This window comes from Macrotis lagotis, chromosome 3 (assembly GCF_037893015.1).
Source record: "Macrotis lagotis isolate mMagLag1 chromosome 3, bilby.v1.9.chrom.fasta, whole genome shotgun sequence".
In the NCBI taxonomy this organism is placed as follows: Eukaryota; Metazoa; Chordata; class Mammalia; order Peramelemorphia; family Peramelidae; genus Macrotis; species Macrotis lagotis.
In genome coordinates this window covers 285,160,873-285,179,022 of record NC_133660.1, presented here as the reverse complement: position 1 = coordinate 285,179,022, position 18,150 = coordinate 285,160,873, and the positions used below count along the sequence as shown (strand labels likewise).

Below are 18,150 nucleotides of genomic sequence, written 5' to 3'. Positions count from 1 at the left end.
TGAGCATTTTTTCATAGGATTATATATAGCTTTAATTCCTTCAACTGATCAACTATCTATTCATATCTTTTGGCCATTTTTCAATTGGGAAATGACTTCAACCTTATAAATTTGATTTATAAATATTTTAGAAATGAGACCTTTATCAGAATCCCTAGCTGTGAAAAATGTTTCCCAGCTTTCTATTTTCCTTCTAATCTGTGCAACATTTTAATTTAATAAAATCAAAATCATCCATTTTGCAATTTATAATGTACTCTCTTTCTTGTTTAGTCATAAATTTCTCCCCTTTCCATAGATCTGACAGATAGTGCATTTCTTGGTCTGTTAATTGTTCGATGGTATCACCCTTTATGTCTAAATCCTAAACCCATTTTGTCCTTATTTTTGTATAGGGTGTGAGATATGAGTCTAATGCCTAGTTTTTTCTATTTCCCAACATTTTTTGGTCAAACTGAGTTCTTATCCCAGAAGCTAATGTCTTTGAGTTTGTCAAACAATAGATTACTATTGTCATTTATTATTGGGTTTTTTGTACCTATTATAATCCACTGGTTCATCACTCCATTTCTTAATCAGTATCAGGCAGTTTTGATGACTGCTGTTTTATAGTACAGTTTTAGATCTGGTAGAGCAAGGTCACCTTCTTTTACATTTTTTTCCATCAGTTCCTTGATATTCTTGACCTTTGTTGCTCCAGATTAATTTTGTCACAGTTTTTAGTCTTTCTAGGTAAAATAATATTTGGTAGTTTGATTACTATGGCACTGAATAAGTAGTTTAATTTGGACAGAATTTTCATTTATGATATCAGTTGGACCTAACCATGAACAGTTGATATTTTTCCAACTATTTAGATATGATTTTGTGTGAAAAAAATGTTTTGTAATTGTGTTCACACAGTTCTTGAGTTGGTCTTGGGAGAGAGATTCCCAAGTATTTTATGTTGCCTCTAGTGGAGGAATTTCTCTTCTTATCTCTTGCCCTTGGGCTTTGTTGTTCATTTATAGAAATGTTGATAAAATATGTAGGTTTACTTTTTATCTAGTTACTTTGCTGAATTTGTTCCTTGTTTCAAATAGTTTTTTAGATGATTTTCTCCAGTTCTCTAAGTTTACAATCATTATTTGTAAAGAGTGAAAGTTTTGCTTCCTCATTGCCAATTCAAATTCCTTCAATTTCTTTTTCTTCTCTTATTGCTAAAACTAATATTTCTAATCCCATATTGAATAGTAATGGGGATAATGGGCATCCTTGTTTTACCCCTGATCTTAATGGAAATGCTCCTAGTTTATCCCCATTACATAGAGTATTTGTTGATGGTTTTAGATAAATGCTGCTTATTATGTTAAGGAAAATTCCATTTATTCCTATACTCTGTACTGTTTTTAATAGGAATGGGTTTTGCATTTTGTCAAAGGTTTTTTCAGCATCTAGTGAGATAATCATTTGATTTCTGTGGGGTTTGTTACTGATCTGTTAAATTATGTTGAATGTTTTCCAAATATTGAATCATCTCTACCCACCTGACATAAATGCCATCTAATCATGGCATATTATGCTAGTAATTAATTGCTATAATCTCTTTGCTAAAATTTCATTTAAGACTTTTGCATCAATGTTCATTAGGGGGATGGTCTATAATTTGTTTGTTTGACTCTTCTTGGTTTAGTATAGGTGTCATAAAAGGAATTTGGCAGAACTCCTATTTTTTTTTAAAATAGTTTATGTAGAATTGTAATTAATTGGTTCTTAAATGTTTGGGAGAAATAACTTTTAAATCCATCTAGATCTGGAGACTTTCTCTCTGAAATGGGGTTCTTTATTAATTTTATTTTCTTTCTGTTAATCTGAGTAGCTTGTATTTATGTAACTATTCAGCCATTTCACTCAGGTTATCAAATTTTATTTACTAAATCAATGATTTTCTTGCTTTCAATTTTATTGAACTCTTATTTGATTTTTTAGAATTTCTAATTTCTATTTAATTAGGGATCTTCAATTTGTTTTTTTCAAGCATTTTTAGTTGTAAACCCAATTAATTGTTCTCTTTCTCTATTTTATTCATATAAGCATTTAGAAATATAAAATTTCCTTAATAATTGCTTTGGCTGCATCCCATAAATTTTGGTATAAGGTCACATTGTTTCCTTTTCTTGGATGAAATGATTGATGATTTCTATGATTTAGTATTGTTTGATCCACTCAATTCTTTAAAATTAAGTTATTTAGTTTCTAATTAATTTTTGATTTATCTTTCCATAGCTCTTGATTTTATTGCATCATGATCTGAAAAAAATATGCATTTATTATGTCTGCCTTTTTGCATTTATTTTAATGTTTTTATACCCCAGTATATATTCAATTTTGGTATAAATGCCAAGTACTGCAGAGGAAAAAAGGTATATTCTTTTCTATCACCATTCAGTTTTCTCCACAGGTCTATCATGTCTTAATTTTCTAAGATTTCATTTACCTTCTCAACTTCCTTCTTGTTTACCCCTGGATCTTTTTCAAGAAAACTGGTGACTAAACACAACTCCCCCTCCTTGTTCTTGGGAAGTTGATTTTTTTAACTTAGGAGGAAAATGTTAATTTACCCCTAATTATTCTCATCTAATGAGATTTGGTCCAGCTTTCTAGTTGTTTTGGGATCCTTTCAGAGTGAAAATACTGGATTTAGAATTAGGGTCAGGGGTAAATGCCAGTTCATCTGCTTGCTACCTATGTGCTACCTACAATGAGAATAATGACACAACAAATCAAAACTTATGGGATGCAGTCAAAGCAGTTATTAGGGGATTTTATATCTTCTAAATGCTTATATGAACAAAATAGAAAAAGAGGAAATCAATGAACTGCATGCAATGAATGAGTGTGAAAGGTAAAAATCTCCAATGAAATACCAAATTAGAAATTCTGAAAATTAAAGGAGGAAATGAATAGTATTGAAAGCAAGAAAATTATTGGACTAATAAATAAAACCAGGAATTGGTGTTATGAAAAAAAGTAGAATAGATAAGTCTTTGGTTAATCTGATTTTAAAAAAAGAAATAAGAAAACCAAATTACTAGAATCAAAAATGAAAAAAGGTGAATTCACCACCAAGGAGGGGGAAATTAAAGAAATAATTTGGAACTATTTTGCCCAAATATATGCCAATAAATTTGATAATCTAAGTGCAATAGGTGAATATTTACAAAAATATAAATTGTCCAAGTGAAAAGAAGAGGAAATTAAGTACCTAAAAAATCCTATCTCAGAAAAAAATTCAACAAGCCATCGGTGAACTCCCTAAGCAAAAATCTCCAGGGCCAAATGGAATCACAAGTGAATTCTAGCAAACATTCAAGGAACAATTGATTCCAAATCTATATAAACTATTTAGAAAAATAGGTGAAGATGGAATTCTGCCTAATTTTTTCTATGACATCAATATGGTTCTGATACCTAGACCAGGAAGAGTCAAATCAGAGAAAGAAATTTATAGACCAATTTCCCTAATGAATATGAATGCAAAAATTTTAAATAAAATTTTATCAAAGTGATAACATCAGGTTATCACTAGGATAATAACTATGACCAAGTAGAATTTCTTTCAGGAATGAAGGGTTGGTTCAATAATAGGAAAACTATCAGTATAATTGACTATATCAAACACAAATCTACAAGAAATCAAATGATTGTCTCAATAGATGCTGAAAAAGCTTTGGACAAAATACAGCACCCATTCATATTAAAAAACACTAGAGAAAGTAGGAATAAATAGATTGTTCCTTAAAATGATAAGCAGTATCTAGCTGAAACCGTCAACAAGCATTATATGCAATGGGGAGAGGCTAGAGGCATTCCCAATAAGATCAGGGGTGAAACAAGGGGGCCCATTATCACCACTACTATTCAATATCATATTAGAAATGTTAGCTTCAGCAATAAGAGAAGAAAGAGAAATTGATGGAATTAGAACTGGAAAGGAAGAGACAAAACTCTCACTCTTGGCAGATGACATGATGGTATACCTAGAGAATCCCAAAGAATCATCTAAAAATCTACTAGAAACAATTAGCAGCTTTAGCAAAGTCACAGGGCATAAAATAAACCCTCATAAATCCTCAACATTTCTATATATGACTAGCAAGATCCAGCAAAAAGAGCTAGAAAGAGAAATCCCATTCAAAGTAACCTCAGACAATATAAAATATTTGGGAGTCTACCTGCCAAGGCAGACTCAGAAATTTTATGAAAACAATTTCAAAACACTTCTTATACACATAAAATCAGATTTAAGTAACTGGGCAAATAGCAACTGCTCATGAATAGGCCAAGCTAATATAATAAAAATGACAATTCTACCAAATTAAACTACTTATTTAGTGCCCTACCAATCAGAATTCTGGGAATGAAAGGAAAGTCCCACAAAGACTGTCCTCACCAGGTGTCCTGGCTTTGGATTCTGTTTCCTAGAATTCCTGGAATTCTAGAAATGAAAGCAAAGCCCCACAAAGATTATCCTCAACAGATGACCTCAGTTGAAATTCTGTTTAATTATGGGAGTGAGAAGAAAGCTCTGCAAAAGACTGTCCTCAACAGGTGTCCTTGCTTAAATGTGTTTCCTGGAATTCATGAGTGAGATGAAAGACTTGGGCAGGATCCTAACCTGAGTTCTTCTATCCCATCCTTGCAGTGGTTGTGGAGGGAACCAACAGGAAGTTATGTAGGTAACCCTTGGCCTTGACAGGATCAGTGAAATCAGGAAGAAGGTTCTATTGATAGAAAATTCTGGGAAACAAACTTAAGCAGAGACTGCAACAATAAAACCTTCCTGATTTCACTGGAAAGCACATGGTCATTTTGGAAAGAAGTAACTTCTTGTATTGATTATTTCTAATAGTTGGGGGCTTATGTGGGATCAAGCATCAGGGGTGAGGGGGCAGTAGCTGTCAAAATGCAGGAAGATGCATCCCCTTGAATTTTTAACAGTCTCATGGATTGTCAGCAGATATTAGAGCTATTAAAATATTGCCTTGGTAATTAGAAATCTTGGTAGGGTTCTGAGACTGAATGTACTACCTTTGTGTGAAGCTAGTGTGGAGTTGCAATTCGAGGTTTGAGAAATCCTCTCCCCCCCAAACCCCCCACCCCACACAACTGGAGAGGGATGAAGCTAGAGTTAATTAGAAAACAAAAAACAGTCTCAGACAAATAAGATGGGGAATAGGAATTCAAAGATAACTGGGAAGGTTGGGGAGTTTATAGAGACCCAGGGAAGGTAGGGGGAAATTGAGGAAATCCTTATTGAGATTCCTCTAGATCGCCCATTAGGGAGGATGTTAGATAAGTGGAAAACTACAATATGTACCAAGCAGAAGGATAAGAAAAAGATACTAAAATATTACTGTTTTGTTTGACCTAAATATAATATAATACCATCAGTTGTTTTGTGACCTAAGTATGGAGCATATGAGAATTGGTTGTGTCAGGCCATTAATGTTTATGTTAAGAGAAGATGCCATTTTTCCAGGAAGGATCAGATTTATGCTTCCTGCTGAAATGTTAAGATGGATACAAATGGATACCTGCTTAAGACAATAACAGAAGATACTAAAGAAAAAGATCAGAAATAATTAAATCTGGGATCCATTACTGTCCTTACCTCCTCCTTATGTACCCTGTAAATTGCTGGGACAAAATTTAACAGATTAGGAGAGTTAGTAAGACTCATAGAGTCAAAGGTGGTAGAGGTGGAAAATAGATGGATACATTTGCTTCCAATGTGATCCCAAGTGCTCCCCCACATTCTAAATTAACAGCAGTGAGAGCAATGTAAACAAAATGTTCAAAATTTCCCTTACCTCCTGGAAAGGAATATATTGCACCCAATGCAAGGTCTCCTCGGAGAAGTCCCTTTGGGACCAAGAGAAGTTGGTTTTACAAATGCACCTCTTACTAGTACTAAGGTAAGAAATTTTAAGAAGGAAATGAAATCCCTTATAGGGATCCAATAGGATTAGCCAAACAATTGGATCAGTTGCTGAATTTCTTAGGAGAACAAGGATTGAGGGTATCCAAGGGTAAATTATAGTATGATAAAAAAAGGAAATACAACCTTTAGACCACCTAATTAGTGAAGGACAACAGAAAATTAATCCTGAAAGAATCGAGGATATTGTTGAATTTCCCCTTCCAAAGAATAAAAGGGAGCTCGGGAAATTTCTGGGTCTGATTGGATATTGTAGGTTATAGATTGAGTCCTATGAACAGAAAAGTAAGGAATTATAACTCAAATTGTTAGACAAAGAACCCAATGTCCTATAATGGACTCCAGAAGAAAGAAATATAGTGGCAGAGTTAAAACAAGTTCTGAGACATGCGCTATTGTTAGCACTACCATCATTGGACAAAACATTTCATCTATTTATTACTGTGAATTCTGGAACTGCTCTTGGGGTCCTGACTCAGGTTTGAGGAGAGAAACAGAAACTGGTAACCCTTTTTGTCAAAATTATTAGGTCCAGTTTCAAGGGAGTGACCAGAATTTAGACAAGTATAGGGGCTACTGCAGCCCTTGAGGAAGAGTAGAAAATTAACATTTGGAGGAGTTTTAGTGGCAAACACTCCCCATTGGGTCAAGACAATTTTAAATCAAAGAACTGAGAAATGGTGAATTGATTCCCAAATTCCAAATTATGAGAGTATCTTACTAAAAAGAGATGATTTAGTGCTTATCACAGATTCTTGTTAAAAATCCAACTACCTTTCTATGGGAAATGGCTTAAAGAACCAGAACATAATTGTCTGGATATAATGGAATATCAGACCAAGATGCATTCTGATTTGAGGGATATCCCACTCCGTGAAGGGTATCATCTGTTTATCGATGGATCCTCTAGGGTAATAGAAGGAAAAAGATATAATGGATATGCTGTAGTAGATGGGGATAAGAACTCTCTTTAGGCAACTGGTAGGTTACCAAAAAATTGGTCTGCTCAAACCTGTGAACTATATGCTTTGAATCAAACTCTAAAAATGCTTACAAAAAAAGAGGGAACCATGTATATGGACTCCAAATATGCCTATGGAGTGATACATACATTTGGGAAAATTTGGCGGAAGAAAGGATTACTTAATAGCAAAGGGAAAGAATTAGTCATAGAGAACTTATAAAGGAAGTGTTTTAATAAATCTTGTTACTCCATGAGATTGCAATAGCACACATAAATGGACACCAGAAGGGAAACTCATTTGATGTTAGGGGTAACAGATTAGCTGATAACTTGTCTAAAGAAGCTCCCTTATGGGGCAGCTAGGTGGCACAGTGGATAGAGCACCAGCCCTGGAGTCAGGAGGACCTGAGTTCAAATCCGGCCTCAGACACATAATTACCTAGCTGTGTGGCCTTGGGCAAGCCACTGAACCCCATTTGCCTTGCAAAAAAATAAATAAATAAATAAAAAAGAAGAAGCTCTCCTAACATCAGAGCCTTTAACAAGGCATGTCCTAATATCCCTCAAGGACTTCCAAACTAAAACCAGTTCAATTTTTAGTGAACAGGAGAAAAAGAATCTGATTAAATTTGGGGCAATTAAAACTGAGGAAGATCAATGGTTATTACCATTATACCATGTTAAATGCCCCAGATGGTCCTCCCCACATGCAAACATTCATGGGGGCTGGGGGTGGACATACCTGATCACTTCAATGTACTCCATATCTCAGTTCATTCACAAAGTGCTCGCAGTTGTTACTAACCAGATTGGACTCAACCTCCTTCCCCACCTCCTTCAAAGCCTACTGGACAATCTCTCTGGGTAACCTCAGCTTGCACTTCTTGTCATGTTTGTTATTTACCCAGGATTTCTCACTCCCTACCACCTCATGGAACTGATCTTTCTTCACTGTGGCTGGAAATGTCTCAGTTCCACTCACTTCCTCTTCATGATTTGGACAGAAAGAAAGAATGATTGTAGCCCCAGGTGGTCTTTTCCAAGCAATCCCACCCCAAGTTAGACCAGTAGTCCTTTCCAGTTTCAGAGAAATGTTAAATAAGCTAATCATGAGGGAAATCTTGTCCCTCCTACATCAAGGAAGTCATGGGGGAGTGCAAGCAATGTGTGATCTGGTATTAAGAAAGTATGGATTATAGGAATTTCTACTGTGGTTAAGCAGGTATGTGAAGGCTATATAGTGTGCAGAAAATAAATAAGAAGGTATTAAGAAAACAAATTCCTGGAGGAAGAGAGCCCAGCCTCCATCCTTTTCAGAGTATTCAGATTGATTTTACCAAAATGTCAAATAACAAATAATAAATAATAAACCAAGATATAGTTTAGTTAAAGTGGACCATTTAATAGGGTGGGTAGAAGTTTACCCCATGGTTACAGTCACAGCTAATGGGGTTTCTAAAATAATCCTTGAACAAATTATCCCTTGATATGGTTTAGTGGAAAATATAGATTCAGATAATGGCAGTCATTTTACATCTAAGGTATTACAGAACAATAAAGAATAGCTTGGAACTTTCATGCACCATGGGAAGCAAGGTCAATACTCTGACTAACCATGAAAACCCAAAACCTGCTATTGTCCACACATTTCTGAGCATCTCTCTCCTTTTTAAATTAAAAAAAAAGTATGGGATGGGTGTGTAGGTGAGCATCACTGCTTTGGGCTGATGGGATGTCCTCTTATCATTAAAATCAATGGTTTGCACCTATGTCCATACCAGCAATGGGAGAAAGAACTACTGTAGTCTAACTGCTTGGTTAGATCAGTCCTGCTGCTATAAACCAAGCCCCCTCCTCCCTGGCCTTTGGATTGCTCTGCCTGGGGCTGCTTGAGGTCCCCTAGACCACAGAATTTTTGCATTTATCTTCAAGAAGATTTTGGATAAGTTTGTGAATAACAGAATCATATTGGATCATTGAAACTATCAGAGTCTCCCAACAGATTTAAATGGGCGGGGGGGAGGCAGCCAGGTTCTCCCACAATTTACCCATTTGTAATACTATATGAAATATGAGATTGATCCTCAGGTCTGTTGGGTCTGAATCAGGGAAGGTTAAGAAATAACTCAGTGTTAAATGTCCTATTTTTTTGGTACTAAAAGGTCAATAATATATGCTGGTTCTGATAAATATCTATCGAGATGTCAGCTGTAAAGGACAAAGCTCTGGTGAAGATGGAATTGCTGTTGCTAGCCATAATTTCCTTAGGCTAAAAATGAAATGACAAAGTTAGTTTATAAATGAAGTTTCATCCTTTAAGATCTTACCAAAGCCCATGGGAGGATGGCATCCTGCAAATGCCAAAAACTGAAAGAAATGAATAATCAATATTTATAGAATTTTGACAAAGGATCACAAAATTCTGGCAGCCAACCAATCAGATCATACATTTGTACATAAAGACATCATTGTTTACTTTATGATTCTGAATGGGATAAAGTCTTATATTTCTTCAGTAGAACATTATAGATTAGAAATAGTTGAGCTTTGTGTTTTGTCTCTTCTGCTCCTCCTCCCCTAACAAGCAACTGAATGTTACCGTGACCAGAATATAAAGAGTAAACTGACCCTGTCTTATCTGGACTGAAGTCCAGATGTTTCTACATTCCTTGTCCTGGGGGAGGAGAACCTGTCTCTGTTTGAATTGTATGCTTTTTCATTAGAGTAATTTATGTATCTAGATTGTGAAGACCGAATTCCTCACTAATGAGGATGGGTCTTTGGGGGGAGGCAGGGGATCCTGTTAGGATAAATAGATTTTGGATTTCTTGCTCTGTATCTCTCTCTCTCTCTCTCTCTCTCTCTCTCTCTCTCTCTCTCTCTCTCTCTCTCTCTCTCCCCTTGTTTAAGATAGAGTGGGGGGGGGTTATGATTCTTGAGAATTGAATAAAACTTTTCTCTTCATACCTTGAGAAATCTCTGAATTTTATTTAAGTGGGTAGATTCATCTCACAAAATTCTCTAACCCATCCATGAGGTGTGTTCTATGGCAGAACTAGATCCAATTCGCCCAGGACTACTGTCTCCTCTTCTGACATGATAGTTTATGTTGTTATTAGATATGATATAGACAACATTGGAGTTTCTTCCTTTCCAAAATGTCGTAAGTACAAGAATTTATTCAGGTTCTCATTTAGATAACCAGAGCAGATTCCTGCCTTTTCAGGAGGGTCCTTTTTGAACATGCAATTAGAAGGGCATTAGGCTGTTTCACCCAGAAAGAGCCTCCCTTCAGATTTATAACTAGAGACACAGACCTTGTGGAGGGGCAAAGGTGAACATTCCGAACTTACAGACCTCAATTAGAGGTTGATCAGAAATATTTAATTAATATTTAATTTAATTAATTTAATTTAATAAATAATTTAATAAGTTTATTTTGATAAATATTTAATTAATTTAATTTAATTTTGATCAGAAATATTTAATTCTAAATTAAAGAATATCAGATTAGAGACTATCCAGGGTGATTGGTGTAAACAAGCTCCAGACCATTAACAAAAATGATGACAGGTAGAAGCTAGTCCCTGTTCAGCAGACCCTGAAAAACCTTGAAAAAAAAAAACCTGAAAAAAAAAACCTGAAAAACCAAGCTGATGGAAGTCTACTTCATGAACTCCTCAAGAAATGGGATCCCTGGTGGCGTTCAGGTGGGTCAAGAGTATATTGGACATTAAATGTCCAACCTAGTCGTACATCTATAACCTTATCTGGTTACTCACTGTAAAAGAGTGGGGGAGGAGAGGAGGAAGAAAAAGGTGGGATTCAAATCTTTCAAAAAGTAAATGTTGGAAGCTATTGTTACATATAATTGGAAAATAAGAGTACTAGTTGGTTCCTGCATAAATGATAGCTGACATAAAGGAATGGATTTTAGCAGGCTTGTGGGGCTGGCATGAAAACCAAGGATACTTGCAAGGGTTGGAACCAAACTGAGCTGTTGCCTAAGAAATAAGTTAAGAACCAGTTGTTCCACCAGAACCTGGGCCCAGACACCTTCATTTTAGACTTGGTTTTCCGAAATGAGGGATGGAATAAGACTTGTTCAAGTTCAAAGAAGGCCCCTGTACTTAACTGGTCAAGAATAATGCTTTAGGGGGCAGCTAGGTGGCGCAGTGGATAGAGCACTGACCCTGGAGTCAGGAGTACCTGAGTTCAAATGTGGCATTAGACACTTATTAATTACCTAGCTGTGTGGCTTTGGGCAAGCCACCTATTAGAAGAAGAAGAAGAAGAAGAAGAAGAAGAAGAAGAAGAAGAAGAAGAAGAAGAAGAAGAAGAAGAATGCTTTAGTGACAATAAAGGCTCCCACCAGCACCTCGTAGGGCCAACCCATGTGTGTCCATGAACGATATCTGCTCTAGTTTGAATTAAAATTTTGAGTCTTACCCTTGTGTTAATTCATTCTTAGGGTTGTTAGGCAATATATAATTTCCTTAAATTAATTCCTAATTTGTTTATTAGTATGGTTAGAATGCTGATTAACTGGAGTATTCCCAAGTCCCAAAGGCATAATAGGCTTTTAGGCATCTGAAAGGTCATTGTTTTCGATCAGCACCCTTCCTGTTGATAATTCTATGGACCATACTTATATATAATATAGAATATAGAATTGTGGAATTATAGATAGCATAGAGTATATTGGACAACTGATCTAAATTTTCCTAGCCCTGTTTCTCATTGGTTATCAGATTTTCATATGTAATTTGAGATGTTGCTATGGTGCCCCTGTTCTGCTTCCTTGGTGAGCTAGTCACCCAATGCACAAGAGTTAGGCTTCTAGTCTGATGAGGAAGATTGAAAGAAGGGCCCAGGATCATATTAATTCTGCTATTAGTTATGAAGAATAGAAATATCTTGTGATTGTGGCCTCAATGAGCACAATACTCTAGTAAGAGTTTGGGAGTTGGGATCCTAGCCCTATGCTAGGATAAGTCACTATCTCCTGAGTCTTTTCCTTTAGTTTGTTTTTCTTTTCCCTATGCAAACTCATTCTCCTTTCTCCTCCTGAGTCTTTTCTAGAGATATTCTTGACCCCTGGTGCAAAGAACCAATGGACACAAGAAAATGTCTGAGGTTGACCTACAGGAGTTTATGAAAAGCAGGATTAAGGCAGTAACATTGATCACTTAGCAGAATGAATCTCAGACACAGGTTCCAGTCACAACCAGATGAAATAGGACAGGGGGATCAAGGAGGTCAGTCCTTCCACATCCCCCACAAAACCTGTACTTTTTACTGGGGTTCCAGGCACCTGAGTGAACATCTTCCTCTTTAGGTCTTACTTTTCCTGTGGACTCAGAGAGAGGGCTCTACTGCTACAGTCAATCCCCTCTGTCTTTGTCTGCCCCCAGGTGGCCAATCTTGAGTTATTTCCAATATGCCTCTGGCCACTCCTCCTCAGTCTCCTTTGCTGGATCCTCATCTAGATCATGCTCTCCAACTATAGGTGATGCCCCTCTTTTCTTTCCCTCTATATTACTTCACTTGGTGACCTTCTCTACTCCCATGAATTTAATGATGTTATAAATGAATGAAAAGAAAAACCTGCTAGAGTGAGAGAAAATTATACATTTTATTAACGAACCTTGCAAGATACACCTTACAAGGTACGGGTACCTCACACCTAGGTGTGAGGCACGAATTAGTCTTGGAATCTCAGGTAATTTATGGACTTCAGAAACTCTTTCCCCTCCCTCTTGGATGTTCATAGGCTCTCAGAGTTTGAGTTACAATCTAAGAGATCCACCCATTCCATGATTGACGCATGATATACTAATGAACCCCAATCTTCACAGGGGTGTGTGGGTTAATATTCAATTACCTAACTGCACAAACTCAGTTGCATTAGGTCAAGATCTCTAGGTCACTCTTGACCAGTTGAGAACTGGTTTGGGGCTTGCTATGCCTGGAATGGGATTAGGAAAACTCTTCCAGGCTTGTGATTGGCTGGGCCATTCCCCCCTTTGTAATGGATTCCCTAAGTGCTCCCCTCCACACCCTACATTCCTCACAATGATCATCTCTATGCTGTTGGTTCCCAAAACTACTTATCCAGCCCCAATTTCTCTATGACCTCTAACCTTGTATCTCCCACTGATTTCAGTCATCTTGAACTGAAGGTCTGATAGAATTAAATCTCAAACTCAATATATTCCAAGCAGAATTCAGTATCTTTTCCCCAATCCCTCATCCCTCCTGTCTTTCTATTATTGTAGATGGCCCTACCTTCTTCCAGTCTCCCAGTCTCATAATCTAGGAGTCATCCTGGACTCTTCCCTCTCTCTCACCCCATGTCTGAACTGTTGCCATGGCTTGCCAGTGTTATTTCTACAGTATATCTCAACCCCCCCCCTTTTCCCTGATGGTGCCACCCCACCAGTGCAGGTCCTCACTACCTTGAGCCTAGACTACTGCAGTAGCTGCTGGGGTTGGGGGTGGTCTTCCTGACTCAGATCTTTCCCCATTCTTGTTCATGCTCCATACAGTCACTAAAGTGATTTTACTAAAAGAAAATTCACAGGTCCTACAATGTCCTCCTGACTCTTTCCCTTCCCCCAAATAAACTCCAATAGCTTCCTGTTGTCTCCAGGATCAAATTCAAAATTCTGATTATATTCAAAGCCCTTTGTAAGCGCTCTCCTCCTTTCTTTCTAGTCTTTTTGTGCCTTCCAACCTTTGAGGCAGTGACAGGGCCTTTTGGGTCTTCTATAAACAAGGCACTCCATCTCTTGGCTTTGGGCATTTCTCTACCTGGCCCCCATGCCAGGATCTGACATTAACTCACAGCTAAAATCCTATCCTCCACAGGAAGGCTTTTCCAGGTCTATTAATTCTAGTGTCTTCCCTCTCTTAATTCTGTGTGGGACAAATGCCACTTAAATAAATTTCAGAGATCTCTCAAGGTATGAAGAGAAAGTTTTATTCATTTCTTCAGGAATGGACCCCAGTCAATTAGAGAGAGAGACTGAGGCAAAAGCAAAAGACCCAAGAATCACATTTATGGTAACTTGATACCCCCACCCTCATTAATGAAGAATGTGGTCTTCACAATCTAGATGTGGAAGTTAATCTAAGGAAGAGAGCATATAATTCAAACTGAAACAGGATTATCTCTTCAGTCCCAGGAATTGAATGGATATCTGGATTTCAACAGATAAGATGGCCTCAGTTGACTCTTCACCAGTATCCCAGAAGTTGCTTTGTTAAGGGAGGAGGAGCACGCAGTTCAACTATTTTCTAAACTATAATATTCTACTGAAGAAATCTCAGACTTCATCCCACTCAATTCATTTCCTAGCTTTCTGCGCTGCCCAGAAGAGGGGTCCATATGGCGTTGTTCAAGGTTTCCATTGTAACTTTCAAGGGAAACTTTCACAATGTCCAGAGCCCTGGGTGTCTTGCAGATGAAGGAGGAGGATGTCCTCAAATTCCTCGCTGTGGGCACCCATTTGGGTGGCACCAATTTGGACTTCCAGATGGAACAGTATATCTACAAAAGGAAGAGTGACGGCATCTATATCATTAATTTGAAGAGAACTTGGGAAAAGCTTCTGCTGGCAGCTCGTGCCATTGTTGCCATTGAAAATCCAGCTGATGTTAGTGTCATCTCATCTAGGAACACTGGCCAGAGAGCTGTTCTGAAATTTGCTGCTGCCACTGGCGCCATACCTATTGCTGGACCCTTCACCCCGGGCACCTTCACTAACCAGATCCAGGCAGCTTTCAGGGAGCCTCGCCTCTTGGTGGTCACTGACCCTCGTGCAGATCATCAGCCTTTGACTGAAGCATCATATGTTAACCTTCCAACCATTGCACTGTGCAACAAAGACTCCCCACTTCGCTATGTGGACATTGCCATTCCATGTAACAACAAGGGAGCTCACTCAGTGGGTCTGATGTGGTGGATGCTGGCCCGAGAAGTCCTGTGGATGCGTGGTACAATCTCCCATGAGCACCCATGGGAGGTCATGCCTGATCTTTACTTCTACAGAGATCCAGAGGAGATTGAAAAGGAAGAGCAGGCTGCAGCTGAGAAGGCAGTGACAAAGGAGAAATTTCAGGGTCAATGGACCTCACCTGCCCCAGAATTCACTGCTGCTCAGCCAGAGGTGGCTGATTGGTCTGAGGGCGTCCAGGTGCCATCTGTGCCCATTCAGCAGTTCCCTACTGAAGATTGGAGTGCTTAGCCGACTACTGAGGACTGGTCTGCAGCTCCTACTGCTCAGGCCACTGAATGGGAGGAACTACCACAGAGTGGTCCTAAGTTTTACCCAGATGCTCTAATAGTGTTGGAAAAATGCAGATGGAAAATAAACATTGGTTTCTTAAAAAAAAAAAATTCATTTCCTAATTATCCATCATATAGCTTACAGGTGTTTATTTGTTTGTTGTTTCCTCCATTAGATTATAAACTTCCTGAAGACAGGAACTGCTTTTAGCCTTTTTGGGTGCTTTACCAATGTTTTCTGATTGGTTGACCCCTGCCCCTTCCTCTTTTCATGAGCTCTTTCAAAGTCCTGTCCTACTCCCCAACCCATGTGATATTGCCTTACTTTGAAATGAAGGGTATTTCCAAAACTCATCAGTCTATGTAACCTCAAGCCATGTCTTTCCCCTACTGAGGAAGCATTACATACCTACACAAGCATCATTTTTCTTCCTTTCCCTGGTTTCCATTTTAATTTGCCTGAGTTCTTATGATTTCTTTCATCTCCTTCATCTCCATTTGGACCATAAGCTCCTTGAGGGCAGGGATTGTTTGTCTTTCTTGATCTCCTCAGTCCAAAGCACAGGGTCTGGCTTAGTAGGTGCTTCCTCAATGTTAGTTAACTCCTTCTCTCCATGAGTGGCTGCCCCATGTCCCCAGATTTACCCAGATCTGTTGAGTCCCTTCAATGGATGTGGGAGCCAAGAGACAAATGCAGTCTTGCTAGAACTAAGTGTTCCAATAGAACACTTAAAGAAATGTAGAGAAAAGCAGTTTTCTCTATTAGCTTTCCCCACCCCACAGATCTAAGAGGCCTGCCTAGTATTCTGAAGACTAGTTTATTTGGTTTTTAAAGGAGTATCTTTTTTTTATTTTTTTATGTTTATTTAAGGCAATGGGGTTAAGTGACTTGCTTAAGGTCACACAACTAGGCAATTATTAAATGTCTGAGGCCAGATTTGAACTAAGGTATCCTGACTCCAGGGCTGGTGTTCTATCCACTGTACCACCTAGCTGTTATTTGGCTTTTAGCCTGGTTTGCATGACTGGGGAAACTGGGGAAGAAAAGAGGATAGGGATAGTTTCAACAGAAATGAGGAAATTCATAACGAGTGTGGTTTGGGGTTGATGAAAATGAGTTCTGTCTTGGCCATACTGATATGGCGTGGCCATGGTCTATCCTGCAGATTTGAGGATTTTGATAAACTGATAAAGAATGAAATGAGCAGAAATAGGATAGCAATTTATGCAATAGTGATAATACTGTAGAAACAGACAGCTCTGAAACCTGTAACAATTATGAGACTGTGGCTGTTCATGATTCCAGAGGACTAAATGTGAAACATGCTCTACACTTCAAAAACATGACAGAGTTAGGGTTCAGAAGAAAATATGCACAACATATCCTATATATATATATGCAGATTATATATCTTTGTATGTATCTCTAACTTTCCGTATCCATATTCATCTCTCTTTGTCTACAGCCATTGAGGAAATCTGTTTTGCTTGACTATTAATATTTGTTAAAAAATAATTTTTTCTTTTCTTTTAATGAGGTGGAGGGTGGGAAAGAGAGAAAATAGATTTCTGTTCATTTTTTTTAAATTAAGAGGTTGAAGGGTTTTATAGAGATGAAATGTCACATGTACTTTCAGATGTAATCACTACTCTGTTGTTTCACTTTGTTAAATTACACATACAACAAATGTATTCTATAAATATTTGTAAAGCAAAAATAAAACACATCAATACAAGTTACAATACAATACAAAAAAAAAAAAACAGGGTGGAGCCAAGATGGTGACAGGAGAAGAGCCTCTCTTAGGTGTTCTCTCTCAAAACTTATAAAATAATGACTATAACTAAATTTTAGAGAGACAGAATCCACAGAGGCATCCAGTGAGGCAATTCTCCAGCCCAAGATAACCTAGAAAATAGCAGAAAGGCTCCGCTCCATGGGGTTAGAGGAGTGGCCTGCCAGAGCCAAGGAACTTCAACCTCTGGGAGGCAGCCCCAGGGTACTGAGAGTCATGGCTCACAGTGTGTGTGGGGGGGGGGGGGGGAGAAGAGTTTCCTTACCTACACTCAGGGAGCACCAGGCAGAACTTGGGGGATCAGTGTGGGAACCACTGCCAGAGCTAGTGCATGAAGCCCAGCCCTCAGGGCACTCAGCGAGCAGCCTGGCCACGGCAGCCCAGATCCAGGAATCAGAAGCAGGCAGAGCCAGTAAGCAGGAACCCCCAGGCTTGAGTGCTCAGCCTAGATAGGGGAGTGGAGAGAGACTTCTGAGATCTGTCCCTGGAACAGGATGCTGGGGCTCTGACCACATTCAGATCCTGATCACAGTCTAAGTCCCTCATAAAACAGCAGCCCCCCCCCCACCTCAGCCCTGTGGCAGAGGGGTGTGCTTGTGGTCATTCACAGACCAGGAGGGAGGACAGAGCCTCACATACACTGAGATCCTTGTGGGGGGGGGGGGGTCCTAGTAATACTCAAAAGCTCAGGAAGCACCCCAAACCAGGCACAGGCTGGGGAAATGAATAAACAGAGAAAAAATAGGAACACCATTGAGAAATACATTGTCTATGATCCCAAGAAGGATCAAAATACTCAGTCAGAAGGTGGGGAAGTACAAGCTCCTGCATCTAAAGACTCCAAGAAAAACAGAAATTGGGCTCAGGCTATGACAGTGCTCAAAAAAGATTTGAAAATCAAGTGAGGGAGATAGAAGAAAAATTGGGAAAAGAAAGAGAGAGACGCAGGAAAAACATGAAAAAGGAGTCAGCAGCTTAGTCAAGAAGAACCAAAAAAATGCTGAAGAAAATAACATGTTAAAAACCAGCTTAGGTCAAATGGATAAAACAGTTCAAAAGTTTTTGAGGAGAAAAATTCTTTAAAAATCAGAATTGGGGGCGGCTAGGTGGTGCAGTGGAT

At 38.4% G+C, this 18,150-nt stretch overlaps 1 protein-coding gene across 1 annotated transcript in view; it reads right to left on the bottom strand.

Annotated features, from left to right (window-relative positions):
• Positions 1-17,482, bottom strand: part of LOC141518863 (phospholipase A and acyltransferase 3-like) — a 32,342-nt gene extending 14,860 nt beyond the window's left edge. The window contains exon 1 of the mRNA XM_074231231.1: positions 17,296-17,482. The gene's annotated coding sequence lies outside the window, so the exon portion shown is untranslated. The remainder of the gene's footprint in view (positions 1-17,295) is intronic.
• Positions 17,483-18,150: the final 668 nt, after the last annotated feature.